Raw genomic sequence first — 14571 nt, 5'->3', positions numbered from 1 at the left:
ACCAGGTACCTGGGCCTGAAGCATCTGCCATCAATGATAGTGCTGGGGGAAACCCATGGTTACATTTTCTATCAGGGTATGCCCAAACTGTGCGGCAAGTTGGGGCACCTAGCTCACATGTGGGAACAGCATCCCATTGGCAGGAGGTGCAACCTCTGTTTAGGAGCAAGCCATCACTCCAGGGACTTCTTGAAGTCTTTTGCCAACAAGCTCAAAGCTAAGAAACTAGCTGCATAGAGATGTGGCATGCAGGAGAAAGAGAAGTAGAAAGAGGACGGGAAGGTCATTGAGGTTTTGGTGGGAAAAGGCGTTTCCCAGCCATGCACAGGGACTGAACATGAAAGAGACAGTGGAGGTAATACCCAGGCAGAATACGAGGAATGCAGGAATTGGTGGCCACATCTCCGACATAGGAACAGGAAAAGGAACACGAAGAGGTGGTGAAGATGAATAAGGAAGGAGAGGATGAGGAAGAGATGCCCTTCTTCTTGGTAACAGTGCCAGTGGTAACTGTGGACTCCAATGGCAGTGAGATAATGAACTCACACCCACAGACTGTATATACAATGAACCGTATGTCACCACTGACTCCAATTGTGAATTTTTGAAGCCATCAACATGGCTGACATGGGAGCTGCCATCTTGGGCACACTTGTGTGGTAGATGAAAATTGGAGCCAGAGCATGTGCAGCCACATTTGTTAGTGCGTGCCCCCTCTCTTAATGCTGGGAGCAAATACAACATAACAACAAAAGAATATGTTCTTATACATTAGTTAGAGATCCATGGTCATCCATAATAAACATGTGCCTTAATTTCCATCAACTGTATTCTGGAATGAAACCCTTCTTGAAACTCTTCTTAATCACAAAAATATCTAGCAATTTAGCTAGCAATATTTCTGACATTTAACATTAGCAAGCTAGCTAAATAACCTTGCATTGCTTACACTTTCAGTCAAGATTGGATATTTAATATTCGCCTATTATAAGTTAATTATAGGACATCTTTCACATTATATATTTAATATGACCCGATGAACAATATTTTACTCAACCTGAAGTAAAGTTTTAGGCCAAGCGCTTCAGCGATGTTTCAACAAACTAGCTAGCGTTAGCTAGCAAGCAAGCTAACTACATGCCAACACTGGGGAAGTCAACGCTAGCAGCTGGCTAATTAGATAGTTAGCTAGCTACCTTTGCAAACTGAAAAGAATTTGACCCCAAGACATTGCTTTACGTCAAAAATGTCAATTCGAATAGTCAACATTATTAACACAGTGAAGGGTATTTAAAAAAAAAAAGTCAAGTGAAGTTTAATAGAGCTGACGTTGAGTTAGCTGCCTGTGCGTTCACGTTTGACCATCAGTATCAATAAACAGCCAGTCGCTGGCAATCACCTCATCTCCACAACCCTTTAAGTATCATCAAATAACTTCTATATAAAACCTGTTTATCATAAAGAAAAATACTGGGAGATGGGACCTTACAGAAGTGACAGACAATTGTCAAAAAGATTATTAATGTGTAATTTGAACTGAGTTTGTCTTCTAAGGCGTTCATTTACATGGGAATACGTGGGGTTAAAAGTTATCTTAAAAAAAAAAAAGAAAAAAAAAAAAAAAGTCGTACCTCTCATTTTTGTCGTTAAAACCATAAACATTAAGCATGTTAAAATCCCTCCCTAAAAACATTTTAAAAGGGCAGTAGGCATATATAGACTGATTCCAGAACAAAAACAAACCTCTCTTCTATTCCAGCTACATGTAAGCAGAGCAAAAAGAATCCTTTTTTTCTATTCCAGCTACATGTAACCAGAACAAGAACAATGGTTGTTTAAAGTGCAGAAGACATATATAGACTGATTCCAGAGAACAAAAACAATCAATCCTCTTTTCTATTTCAGCTACATTTAACCTGAACTTGTGTAACTACTAAACAATTAATCCTGAAAAATGGATGTAAAATAGAGGCTAAGTGAGATGCTAGTCTAGAGTAACACCCACACTAACTTATCCTCTGAACAGGCCTGTGGGTCTCCTGTGGCTCTCTCGCTATCCACAGTCTCCCCAAATGAAAGCCCATCCAGGACTCTGTCCAGGGTGGAATGTGCTCTGTTGGGTCACAGCAGAGGTCAGAGTTCACATTGCTTTTAATTTAACCAGAACAAGATAAAAGAAAATCATTTGAAGTTCTTAAAGTTTTGTCTTGACAAAATAATACATGTGATATGAAGACTGTGTAAAAGAGATCTACCTTTGAGTTTCCTGTAATGCCTCAGGACTGTGTGAGGGTTTGCCGTTATCCAGTCCTGTAAATGCAAATGGTGTTCCATTACTTTGTTAATAGCAGTGTAAAATGCAGTGTATGTGCTTCATAGGAGGTCAAAAGTTATCATTATTTTTCAGTTCAGTTACACCACTTTCAGCGAGACCTAGCTTGTGTTTGTCTGTGCCCAAGAGTTCTTCCTCAAATGACTCCTGGTGGTCCTCAGGGTTTGACTGCTCTTCACACTCTTCCTCTTCATCTAACACATCACTGTCCTCTGTAGAGAAACATCAAACACTTTATCAAGAAATAATTTTTTACTCTGCTAGCTCAGCTGCCCTGTTCTAACACAGTAACATAATTACATATTCTATGTTTTTCCAGATTAATCCATCCAGATGCACAGGAGTCTTTGTCACTACAGAGAGTGTGTGAGGTTAAGTTGATGTGAGGGTGAAAGCTGAACACAGTGGTAAGGAAGACCTGCATGGTGCCCTGCTTACCGTCCAGTCCTACTGCTAGGAGATGGGCGGGGGCTGCGTCCAGGGAGGGCATAGAACTGCGAGACGTGGAGTGCCCCGAGGCACAGCTGTCCCGCACCGACTCCTCCTTCTCCTCCTCTTCAGGCTGCGCTTCCACTAGCTCAACGCACCCTGTAGGTGGAGCCGATGACAGCTGTTACTTCCACAAAGAGTTTGGAGATAACTGATTGGTGGTGTGTTTTCATATCTGGCACAGAGTGTGGGCCTGTAGTATGTTGTGTTGTTTTTGAGACTGTACAAGTGTGCATATATGGGCTGTGGTGTTATTTTGTGTTGTGCTACTTGTGTAACTGGGGCAGTGTGTCTGTGTGGGGTGATGTTTTGTGCTGCGTGTTAGTGTGTTGTGTTGTGCTGTTTGCAGGCCTGGGCCAGTGTGTTCATGTTGGGTGTTGTGTTGTTTGTGTGGCTGTGGCAGTGTGATGGGTTGTGTTGTATGGTATTTTGTTGTGTTGTTTATGTGCTGGGGACAGTGCTTGTATGGGGGTTTTGTGTTGTTTGTGTGCCTGTGGCAGTGTGATGGGTTGTGTTGTATGGTACTGTATTATGTTATTTGCATGCCTGGGGCAGTGTGAGTATGCGGAGTAGTGTGTATGGCTTACGTGCCTGGAGCAGTGTTTGTTTGCTGGCTGTGGGCCTGGGCTCTGCTCTCGACACTGTGCTTGGTCTCTGAACTGACTGGGGTAGAGGGGGCCTCTGTCCCTTCCTGAGACAGCTCCCTCACTTCAGCACACTGTAGGATGCTAGACTCTAATGGATCTGTCTGAACATAAAAGGTCAGACAGCACAGGTGGGTCAAGGGGAACTTGTCTTGAGGGGGAGATACAAGTCTTAGGTTTAAAAAGCCAAACACAATGTACACTCTAATGGCCCAGAAACACAAAACAACATACACTCTAATGGCCCAGAAACACAACACAATATATATACTCTTAAGAGTATATAAACACAAAACATTATGCACTCCAATAGCCTGGAAACACAACACAATATACACTGTAATGGCCTGGAAACACAACATAATATGCATTCTTATAACCTGGAAACACAACACAGTATATACTCTAACATCCTGTGCTGCAGAGTGACAGTCACTCAGTACTGCAGAACTTCAGTTTTTTACTGGCTCATTTTGATGTGTTGTTATCCTTCTGCAAAATGTGTGATATGGGTGGAAGATAAAGCTGAAAGCCAGTGCTGACCCTGTATCTGGCTCCCAGGCTGGCAGTGGTGTAGGCCCCAGTGCAGGGAGACCCAGAGGGAGATGTAGCCAGTGCCCCCTGCAGGTAAGGAAGAGGATCCATACCTACCCACTCCTTCCCATGTGGGCTACGTCCAGGGCCTGTGACAAGCACACTGTTACTGATTCTCGCAGCGTTGCCCCATTACACATTTAATATATACATCTCATATGAGTACCTGTGTGTGTGCGCCAGTGTGTGCGTGTTTGTGTGTATACCTGTGTGTGTCTCTGTACCTGCTTGTGTGCCTGTGTATACACTCCTAGGCCAAAAATGGCACAAACCTTAAATTAAATGCAGTAGACCTAACAACAAAGCATTGCTCATAAAATTAACAAGAACTTTAAAAATGCTCCCCTGAGAACAGTACTACCATTTGCTCCTCACTGCTCGTAGCTGCAGTGAACTGTTGTGGAGAAAGGCTGAAAACAGGGAAATTCACTTCTATTGTCTTCTTATACACAAATATAAAATCATGAAAAATGTTTGTTTTGATATAAAATTAAAATAACACATATCTACATGTCTGGGTGTTCAAACCTTCATGATTATTTGCTGTTGAGGCCATTAAAGGCTTAATTTTGTGCAATTTTGGGTTTGGCCCATTTTATCTGCCCAGAAGTGTACTTGTGTCTGTGCTTGTGTACACCAATGTACATGCACACCTGTGTTTGTGTGTACCTGACTGTGTGTCTGTATGTGTACCTGTGTGTATATGTACCTGTGTTTGCACCAGCATGTGTGCCTGGGCTGCGGGGGGTACTGTTGCGTCGGGGAAAGCCTCTGCTGGTTGGGCTGCAGAGGGATCCATCTAGTCCCGCCCACTGCTGCTGCCCTGTCCACTGCTGCTTCTGGTCAGGTGAGCAGGTTATGCTGGAGAGCTCATCTATGTCAGCCAGGTCCTGAACGTGACTGCGCCAGAGTCCAGACACAGAGGTAAAGACATCAGCATCCACCTCTAGTCACTGAGATGGGGTGCAGCAAGTGCCCTTACTGTGCTGTGTTTTTGTTATTTCCAATATAAGGCTTATCCCAACAAAAAATATTTTATTTGGTTTATTTATCTCCAATGATATTATCTGTTTGTACCACACTGTAGAACAGACAACCACCAGTCAGATTGTCCCTCCACAACGTCCAATATAGGTTTCAAAATTTCAACTCAAAAAAACCCAAAAGCTATCCATTCATAGACATGTATAGACATTTTAACTAACTGGCTAAAAAAGCTATTTTTGTACATAAGAGCTGACTTTCTATTGAGTTTTGTGCTAGATTATATTGTAAACTATTGGTATGTTAATCACTTTATTTTGCTGTATGTACAGTATACACATCACATACACATAATTGCTGCTAGGTGAAGAAGCAAATATATGCACTCCTGCCAAGGAGTGGCAAGCCATGAACACTCACAAAGTGTCAACATTACATTTTATAACAAAAATAAATGTGCAACTTCTTTACAATCTATCTGCATCAGTGCTACACAGTGTAGGCAAGGAGCTAATTTGAGTGCTACCATCTAAGACGGCATCTGTGACCACGCTACCGATCCGTGCTTTTCCCATTCTTGAGGCATATCCCTGTCATTCCACCTCTTCCACATGGGCCGCCTCCACCTCCATGGTCTGGATGATGTTGGCGGCCTCCTCCACCTTTACCCTAGCCTGCTGTGCCAGGGCGTCATTCACTATAGCATGCTGCTGCTGTCGGCTCGGCAGCCCCATCACTGATGCCCTCCACAGCCTTGGTACCCCCTGAGCTGATGAGCTGAGAGAACTTCCTGCTGCATTGTTCACAATCTCAATCCAGGTTCTGCTTAACACAGCTCTTCTTTACATGAGGAGCCTTCTTCACGCTTCACCCAAACAGAGCCTTCTCAAAGAACTCCTTCCTACACACTAACACCTGCACGGTTCTGCCACAATGTGTGAAGTGATGTGCGAGGCTGTGGCTTATTTAGGCTGATGTTTGTTTGATTGTCTGCTCAGTCTGGGTGCCCGATGGAATGATGCTCCACATGTTGTGCATAAGTATTTCAAGTTTGGTTTATTTGTCACATACATAGTCATACACAGTACAACACGCAGTGAAATGGTGAATATTTCGATTCACCTGTGTGGATGCTGGTGTGCTTCTCCAGGCTTCTCTGCGTGATGAAGCTCTTTGTGCGCACACAGTGCTATGGAAGCACCCGGCCGAACTGTGCAGCACCCGGTGAATCTTCGGGCTGCGCTTGGTGGTAGTTCAGGCCGTGTCGTTCACCATGTGGATAAGCAGTGAGTACAGCATGAGCAGCATCTGGCCACAAATATTGCACACAAACTTGTGCTTGTTACAGCCTGGGCCATGCACCCTCTGCTCATCAGTATCTTGGGTGTCTTCAGTGTTCTCCTCGTTCTCAAGCCTTGTGTGGAGACGAAAAACTCACCTCATCAAGCACTTTCTCAGGAATCTCTTATTAAGGTCAATGCTTTCTTACTCTGCTTTCTTCTCCTCTTCTCCTGCATCTAAACCACTCTCGCAACCGTCATCTGCATTGGTTTCACTTAGAGGTGGAGGGGGAAGTACCTGCTTTACCTTAGAGGGTCTGCATGGCTTTCTTTTCTAAGGTGCAGGTGCTGGGGGTGTTGATGGTAGTGCAGATGGCTCAAACCTCAGGCATGGGCCGTTGTCCAGGCTCCCCCTGGACAACGGGAGCTGATGTTGCATCTGGGTGGATCTTCTCTGTGGGAGGCACCTTGCCTGGATCTACAATATTAGGACAAGCACTAGGTTCCATGCACTCTGCAACTTTTGTGTCCCCTACCTGTGGTTTTCCACTATCCAGGTGGCTTGAACCTTAGTCAGGGACTCGCTTGAGCCAGGTTGCCCAGAGTGATTGACCACAGTCAGCCTCTTTGACTTGGTTGATGTGGGTCACTACATCCATGTACTTGCATTTGTGTAACCACAGTCGTCGTCTCTCGATCCACTGTTGCTCCTACCAGCAAAGCCCGAGATTCAGCCATCCCATCCTCACCTGCTGTAACGGTGTTGAACTGCCCATCTTCGGGTGGTCCCATGTGGCTGACCACTGTCTGGCCTTCACTCTGCATGGCCACCACGTACGCCCCGGACTCCACAGAAGCGACTGGCCGAGAGCTCATCGCTTGGCTGGTCACCACCATGTGGACATCTCCTCACTGGTACACCATCAGCTTCTGCCTGATTAAACTCATCATCAAGCTCCTCATCATCATTATCTTTATCCTCTTTCTCACTCACACTGGCAGCAACCTTTTGTTGAACTGGCTGTTGAAGAGTTGCTTACCCCAGGCCTTCTTCAGTGCAGACTCTCCCACGGTCTTGTTTGTTTTGGCACTGACACTCCCTTATGTAATCCTTTACATGTTACAGGTAAATAATAACTCTCCACCAGTATTTTTGGAGAAATTGTTTCCCAAGTTAGTTGCAGGTTGAGGTGCTCTCCTCCAGAGCTAATATACACATGATCGATGAGTTTATTCTGCCGCTCGGCCTGCAGCCCTACTTCCAACTCAGTGAATTCATTGGTGAATTCAGAGGCCCTTTTGTTGCCTCTAATACTAAAGAATTCTGCCTCAAGCAGTATGAAGCAGCTGCCTTGTGGATCTTTCTCTTGGTGTTGCCATGGAGGCCTGCCACATATGGCTCCCGCTTGTCGTTCAAATACCGTTGGATAGCTATGCAGCTTTCCTCACCTGATAAGTGGCACTTATGTGACATAAATAACCCATGTAAGCTGAAAGGAGAGGCCCCTTCTTACTTAAAGTTCATAAGGGTATTTTTTAACCTTTTTCAATTTGCATAGTCTATTTAGAAAATGATCCAGTGTAAGATTTTCAAATGTTTTCCAATGTGGAACTGCTGTTCGTGACCATGTGAACTTGCATGAAACGTGTTCTTACCTGCTGGTAGGTAAGGGGTCCTGCCCAGAGGCACTGGGAACTCCTACTATCTGCTTCTCATAGCCAGGCTGAACCGCTAGATAAACCACATACAGTTAATACAGGAAAGAACATATTGCAAAATGTTGTAACTGAACACTCATAAACCACACGTATATCATAACTCTGCCTGATAAAATGAGCAGGAAGTGCAAATACAATGTAGGTGATTCTAATAAAGTGAGTGGAGCTTTTCCTCTGCCTTCATATAAATGATGAGTGAACTGAAGAGAACAGAAGAAGGAGCCTGTAGTTGTGGATCCTGTATTCGTGAAGGCTTTAGTGGGGTAGGTGGTAGTGGTGTTGGCAGTAATGGCATAGGGTGTGGTTGTGTAGAGTACAGTGGTGTAGTCAGCAGTGGTGAAGGCTGTAGTGGTGTAAGGTATAGGCAGAAGTGATGCACATGCAGTGGTGTAAGCTGTGGTCCTGTGGGGTGTAGTGGTTTTGGTAGTAGTGGTATAGGGTGTATTGTGTAGGCAGTGAGGTTGTAGGCTGTAATGGGGTTATTATTAAACAAATGTGAATTCCAGCAGTAAAGATAAAATGTTTTTGTTTTTATAATAAAAATCTGACTGCTCCATTAACACCTTGTTAGACATGACATCAAACCTAAATGGCTTATTCTTTAATATTGGAAGGAAGCCATTATTATCACTCCATTCACAGACACTGTTAGACAAAACATGGGGCAAAACAGTCAACAAAAATGATGTGTCAACAAAATAAAAGTATTTATTAACAATTTTTTTTAAAATGTTCAATCTATAAATGGTCTTTTACAGATAAAAGATCAAATCACAGGCTGGTTAACTCAATCAGCAGCAAGTGCTGGATGTTTAATATTGCTCCATGTAGGTAGACAATAGAGTGCATTTCAGTTTCACAACCCACATCCATCTACTACACTTATCAGCATATATTTTACAAATGAGTGTAGGCTTTTAGTGATATATTCCTGTTTTATAGCAGTTAGAGTTCATGTTGTAGTAGTGTAGTAGTGTAGGCAGCAGTAGCGTAGGGTATAATGGTGCATGGTGTAGGCAGTAGTAGTGTAGGCTATAATGGTGTAGGGTGTATTGGTGTAGGCAGTAGTAGTGTAGGGTATTATGGTGTATGGTGTAGGCAGTAGTAGTGTAGGGTATAATGGTGTAGGGTGTAGTGGTGTAGGCAGTAGTAGTGTAGGGTAAAGTGGTGTAGGGTGTAGTGGTATAGGCAGTAGTAGTGTAGGATATTATGGTGTAGGGTGTAGTGGTGTAGGCAGTAGTAGTGTAGGGTATTATAGTGTATGGTGTAGGCAGTAGTAGTGTAGGGTATAATGGTGCATGGTGTAGGCAGTAGTAGTGTAGGGTATAATGGTGTAGGGTGTATTGGTGTAGGCAGTAGTAGTGTAGGGTATTATGGTGTAGGGTGTATTGGTGTAGGCAGTAGTAGTGTAGGGTATTATGGTGTAGGGTGTAGTGGTGTAGGCAGTAGTAGTGTAGGGTAAAGTGGTGTAGGGTGTAGTGGTATAGGCAGTAGTAGTGTAGGATATTATGGTGTAGGGTGTAGTGGTGTAGGCAGTAGTAGTGTAGGGTATTATAGTGTATGGTGTAGGCAGTAGTAGGGTAGGGTATTATGGTGTATGGTGTAGGCAGTAGTAGTGTAGGGTATAATGGTGTAGGGTGTAGTGGTGTAGGCAGTAGTAGTGTAGGGTAAAATGGTGTAGGGTGTAGTGGTATAGGCAGTAGTAGTGTAGGATATTATGGTGTAGGGTGTAGTGGTGTAGGCAGTAGTAATGTAGGGTATAATGGTGTAGTGGTGTAGGCAATAATATTGTAGGGTATAATGGTGTAGTGGTGTAGGCAGTAGTAGTGTAGGGTATAATGGTGTAGTGTTGTAGGGTGTAGTGGTATAGGCAGTAGTAATGTAGGGTATTATGGTGTAGGGTGTAGTGGTGTAGGCAGTAGGAGTGTAGGGTATTATAGTGTATGGTGTAGGCAGTAGTAGTGTAGGGTATAATGGTGTAGGGTGTAGTGGTGTAGGCAGTATTATTGTAGGGTGTAGCGGTGTAGGCAGTTCCTACCCCTGGCCTCCACCACTGGGCTGTCAGCAACTATCATGGTACGGCGACACACCTCCATCGTGACATCCAAGTCCTCCTCTGAGCTAAGAGTCTGACACAGCAAGCATCCTTCATTCACTGTATTAAATTTACAGTTTAGACTGCTACATATCTCATATCCTCTCAGTTTTGTGTAATTGTTCATTTCAAAGTGTCTATGCAGATGAAAAGTAACTCCCTCTACAGCTCTGACCCTGTGCTCCTAAGACGGTCACCTGTGAGTCCTCTTCAGAAGCATCTGTACTATCTGTCTCATGTTCTGCAGTGTAGAACATGCAGGAAACTTCAACAGGTGTCTGTTTGCAGTTTGTCTCTGGAAGCTTGTTCTGCTGACAAGGATAACTGTTCATTGCCCACTAATCTTAACCCACAAGCCAATACTTACAAATACAGATTTATAGCCTGCATTATATACAAACTGACCAGTGGTGCCATGCTCAGTTTTCAGTCAGTAAGTGAAGTTAGTTTCTCTCATTCATCTTAATTTGTTAAACTGAAAGTATCTCATTCTGTTTTAAAACATAAGTAATATCTAAATTATGGAAACCTTAATGGCCACAAGATAAAAGTACTATTTGTTTCACAAACCTACAGCAAATATTTTCCTGTTTGTTTTCTTGTACTGAGCGCAACTACACACCTTTTGATTTTCATTGAGAAAACTTTAGTGGCCACAAAAAGACATCAAGCACTTAGTAGTCAATAGTAAATAGAAATAAAAACAGATATTTATTTTGCATCTTGACAGAGAAACTAACAAGGTCACAAACACATTTCCAAGTTCTTTCTTCTCATTTCTCATCCTTTGTGTGTATGTGTGTGTGTCAGTGCAGTGATGTTTTACCTCGCACACACTGCTGGGCAGAGAAACGGCTTGGCTCACAGTGTGGAAGTCTGTGCTCCCCTCACTCTCACTGGGGACATCTAGTGTGAAAAAGGAGGAAATAACAAGAATGTGTTTTTAGAATGCAGACCACGCCTTCAAGTAGTGGTCGGAATGGAGGTGAATGTGTGACTTCAGGAAGTTGAGAACTTGAATGAACTTTGCACTGAGGTTCTGAGATGCCGCCGTATGTGGGAGGCCCACCTACTGAAAGATGGAGAGAGAGAAGCAGGAAGAGGCATAAAGCAGAGAGGAGACAGCAAAGAAAAGGGTGCTAAGTTTGTTACGGATAAGGGGGGAAGTTGGGGAGTATAAACTGGATGGAGGAAAGATGGAGTATCAGGCATGGTCCTTCTCCCAAATTTCAGTTACTCAGTATGAACGAAAATTCCATCAGGAAAAAAGAATTCCTTATAATTGCAATAGTGCTAAATCACTAAAAAGCACATTTTCTGTTCAACGTAGACATTAATAAGTGTTATCAGTACAGACACCATACATTGTACTGATGACTCTGAGTGTCTGTACATGATTCTATGCATTATCCTCAGTAGTAGTAGAAGTGTTTCCAGGATGCAGAGAAAACCAGGCCCACCTGCAGGGCTTTTAAACAGCTGCTCCAGCACTGGGCCTTGCTCATGGCTACGGTCTTCTATCTCACACCGCTGGACACTGTGGCGGTTGCTGTGTCCCAGAGGATCCTGTCTGGCCAGCAGGGGGAGCTGCTCCTCCACCTCCTCACTCTGACTGCAGCTCACAGGACGTGCTGGAGTCCCCAGTCTGCCCTGGGTCATCAGCGCCACCACCTTTCTCACCTCACCTTTTCAGGTACACACACATACAGCTACACACAAGCTGCGAGCTGCACATATGGCCTTACACAAAAATTATAAGTACACGGAAATAGTTTAGCAGATATTGGAATCTCACAGGTCCATTTCGGCATGGTCTGGCAGGTTAGGTGGATGTGCTGAGGTGTGGCTCTCTCCTGGTGTTCACATATGTGTGAGGATCCATATGGCCTGACATGACTAAGAAACAGATGTTCTCTTTTTTCTGCCAATACTCAGAGATTGGGTTATAGAATAGCATGCATGTGTACTATTGAGCGCTGTGTGTACATGTGAGTTTGTCTGAGTGTGTATGGAATTAATCAGCCTGTGTGAGATACTGAGCCTTGTGGGTATTTGTGTTATTGAAAATCATGTGGTACTGAGCTGTGTGTGTATATGTGTGTGTGGTACTGAGTGTGTGTGTGTGTGTGTGTGTGTGTGTGAGTGGTGTTGCGTTTGTCTGTGTGTGTGTGTGTGTGTGTGTGTGTGAGTGGTGTTGCGTTTGTCTGTGTGTGTGTGTGTGTGTGTGTGTGTGAGTGGTGTTGCGTTTGTCTGTGTGTGTGTGTGTGTGTGTGTGTGTGTGTGTGTGAGCGGTGTTGAGTTTGTCTGTGTGTGTTTCTGAGTGTGTGTGTGTGGTAGTGAACTAGGTCTGTACCTGTCTGTCTGCTCTGTGCTCCTGAGTCCTGGTTTCTGTCTGTCTCCTCCCTGGTGTCTTCTGCTCGCCCCTCTGTCGCTCTGAGAAACATTTTTATCAAACAAAGAAAAATCGTCCCCCATATTCTACACTGCAGAGGACCTGAAACCTTAATTCCATCTACTTTCATACAGGTGGGTTTGACACTATGCAACCCTGTCTAGCTAAGCCTAACCCCAACTAATCTCATTCCACTTCAAGTAACAAATTATCAAACCAATTTTCAACGTGAGTTTTAACTTCTGACGTTGTTAGCAGCGCATTAGCATTAGCCGTTCTGAGTGTAATATACCTCATCAGTACTGAAGCCCTCCTCTCCAGCAGAGCAGTAGTGACTGACCTCGTCGTCTACACTGGCTCCCAGCGCCTGCCAGCCTCCAGCCAGCCCCTCCACTGCCCATCCACGCTCCTGGAGCTCCAGCTGGGGTCTGTAAGTAGATGGAGGCCCTACGGCCTTCAGCACGAGCACCCCGCTCTTGCTCCGCCTCCCCACACCATCAACCTCATCATTACCGCTGGGGAGAGTGTGCGACCATTCGGAGTGCGCACCACCCTCCAGCCCAAGCTCGGCACTCTCCAGGCTGCTCTGCACCTGCTGCAGGAGCACCTGGGACACTTTCAGGTTGAGCACAATGGAGCCGATGTGCTCCGAGCTGGAGAGGGCGACATGGGTTCCCAGATCCTCACTAGTGCTGCTGCTGGACCATAGATACTCAGAGCTGCCTGCTTCAGCTGAAGGGGTGTGTATCGACAGGCGCCAGTTCTCCAGAGGAAGGATATCATGGTAGGAGATGTCCCGATGAAGTGCTTCATAGTATGGGATGCTTTCTACCTCGTCACTTTGGAGACTTCCAGGAGAACTCTGGGAGGGTTTTCCTTCTGCCTCTTTCTCCAGAAGGCTATCCAGGTGCTGGATCTGGTCCTGAATCTCCATCTCCATCTCCGCGGACGGCTGAGCTGAGGGAGGGGCCACTTTCACAAAACTCCACTCTAATATAAGATATACAAAGTGTAAAAATGGAGTCCCCAAAACTGAGATGGAGAACCACTGTCTTGTGGTGAACTCCAACATCCAACACCTAACCCAGTGTGAGAACACTCCAATATCCAACACCTAACCCAGTGTGAGAACATTCCAATATCCAACACCTAACCCAGTGTGAGAACACTCCAGCATCCAACACCTAACTCAGTGCAAGAACATGACTGCTCTCCCTGTGAATGAATCCCATTACCTTGGTGTTAGCAAATCAACCTGGTCTGCGAAGTGAGCTATGGAGTACTTCACCATTCAACTTTCTCACCCAGTGTAGGAATGCTCAAACATCCAACAGCTGGGCTGCTAAAACATCCTGAAGAGGTTCTGAAATGGTGGCAGCTCACCTGGTACCTCAGGATGTCTGTCCTGTTTGAGGCCGCTGCTCCATCTGGACATGCTCAGCCCAGCCGACAGGGGGCCCTCACCAACTTTCCTCTCTTTCCTACTCAGCTCCTGGAAAAGGGCATATCTCTCACTGCCATAATACCACAGCGAGAGCAAAGCCAGCACTGCATGCTGATTCAGGTTTGTTCCAGTCCCCAGGCAACTCTACCCCCCCCCCCCCCTTGCTCTACAGCAGAAGGCTGCAGAACTCCTGATCACCTGACACAGGTGTGTGCCACATGTGCATTAGGCAGGAGTCTCTGAAGTCTGGATATGTCCCAAACAGACCTGTCATTCACCCATAATTGAGCTATAATTGTGTAAAAACTTAATTTCCACTATAAGTTCCTCAAATACTGTGTGGTAAAATGAGATTGTAGAATCCCAAGATAAACTATCATTTTGGACCGACCTGGAGGTCCGATCGTAGCATATATCGGAGGTCCTGCAGGCTGCAGGTCCTGTTCTCTGCATGGGGCTGTAAGCCGCTCTGTAGTAGTGTGTAGTAGGGTTGAGGCACAGCTGGATCTGCACACAGAGCCTGACCTGCATCCACAGCTTGCTTTATACAGCGTGGATTCACTGAGCCCCATGGAACTGCATCTGATCATGAGACAAC

The 14571-nt window shown here is 44.9% G+C and overlaps 1 pseudogene; it reads right to left on the bottom strand.

Moving 5' to 3' along the window:
- Positions 1-5733: 5733 nt before the first annotated feature.
- On the bottom strand, positions 5734-7271 carry LOC113575978 (annotated as a pseudogene).
- Positions 7272-14571: the final 7300 nt, after the last annotated feature.

This window comes from Electrophorus electricus, chromosome 17, assembly GCF_013358815.1.
Source record: "Electrophorus electricus isolate fEleEle1 chromosome 17, fEleEle1.pri, whole genome shotgun sequence".
Classification (NCBI taxonomy): Eukaryota; Metazoa; Chordata; class Actinopteri; order Gymnotiformes; family Gymnotidae; genus Electrophorus; species Electrophorus electricus.
This window is presented reverse-complemented; position numbering and strand designations above follow the sequence as displayed.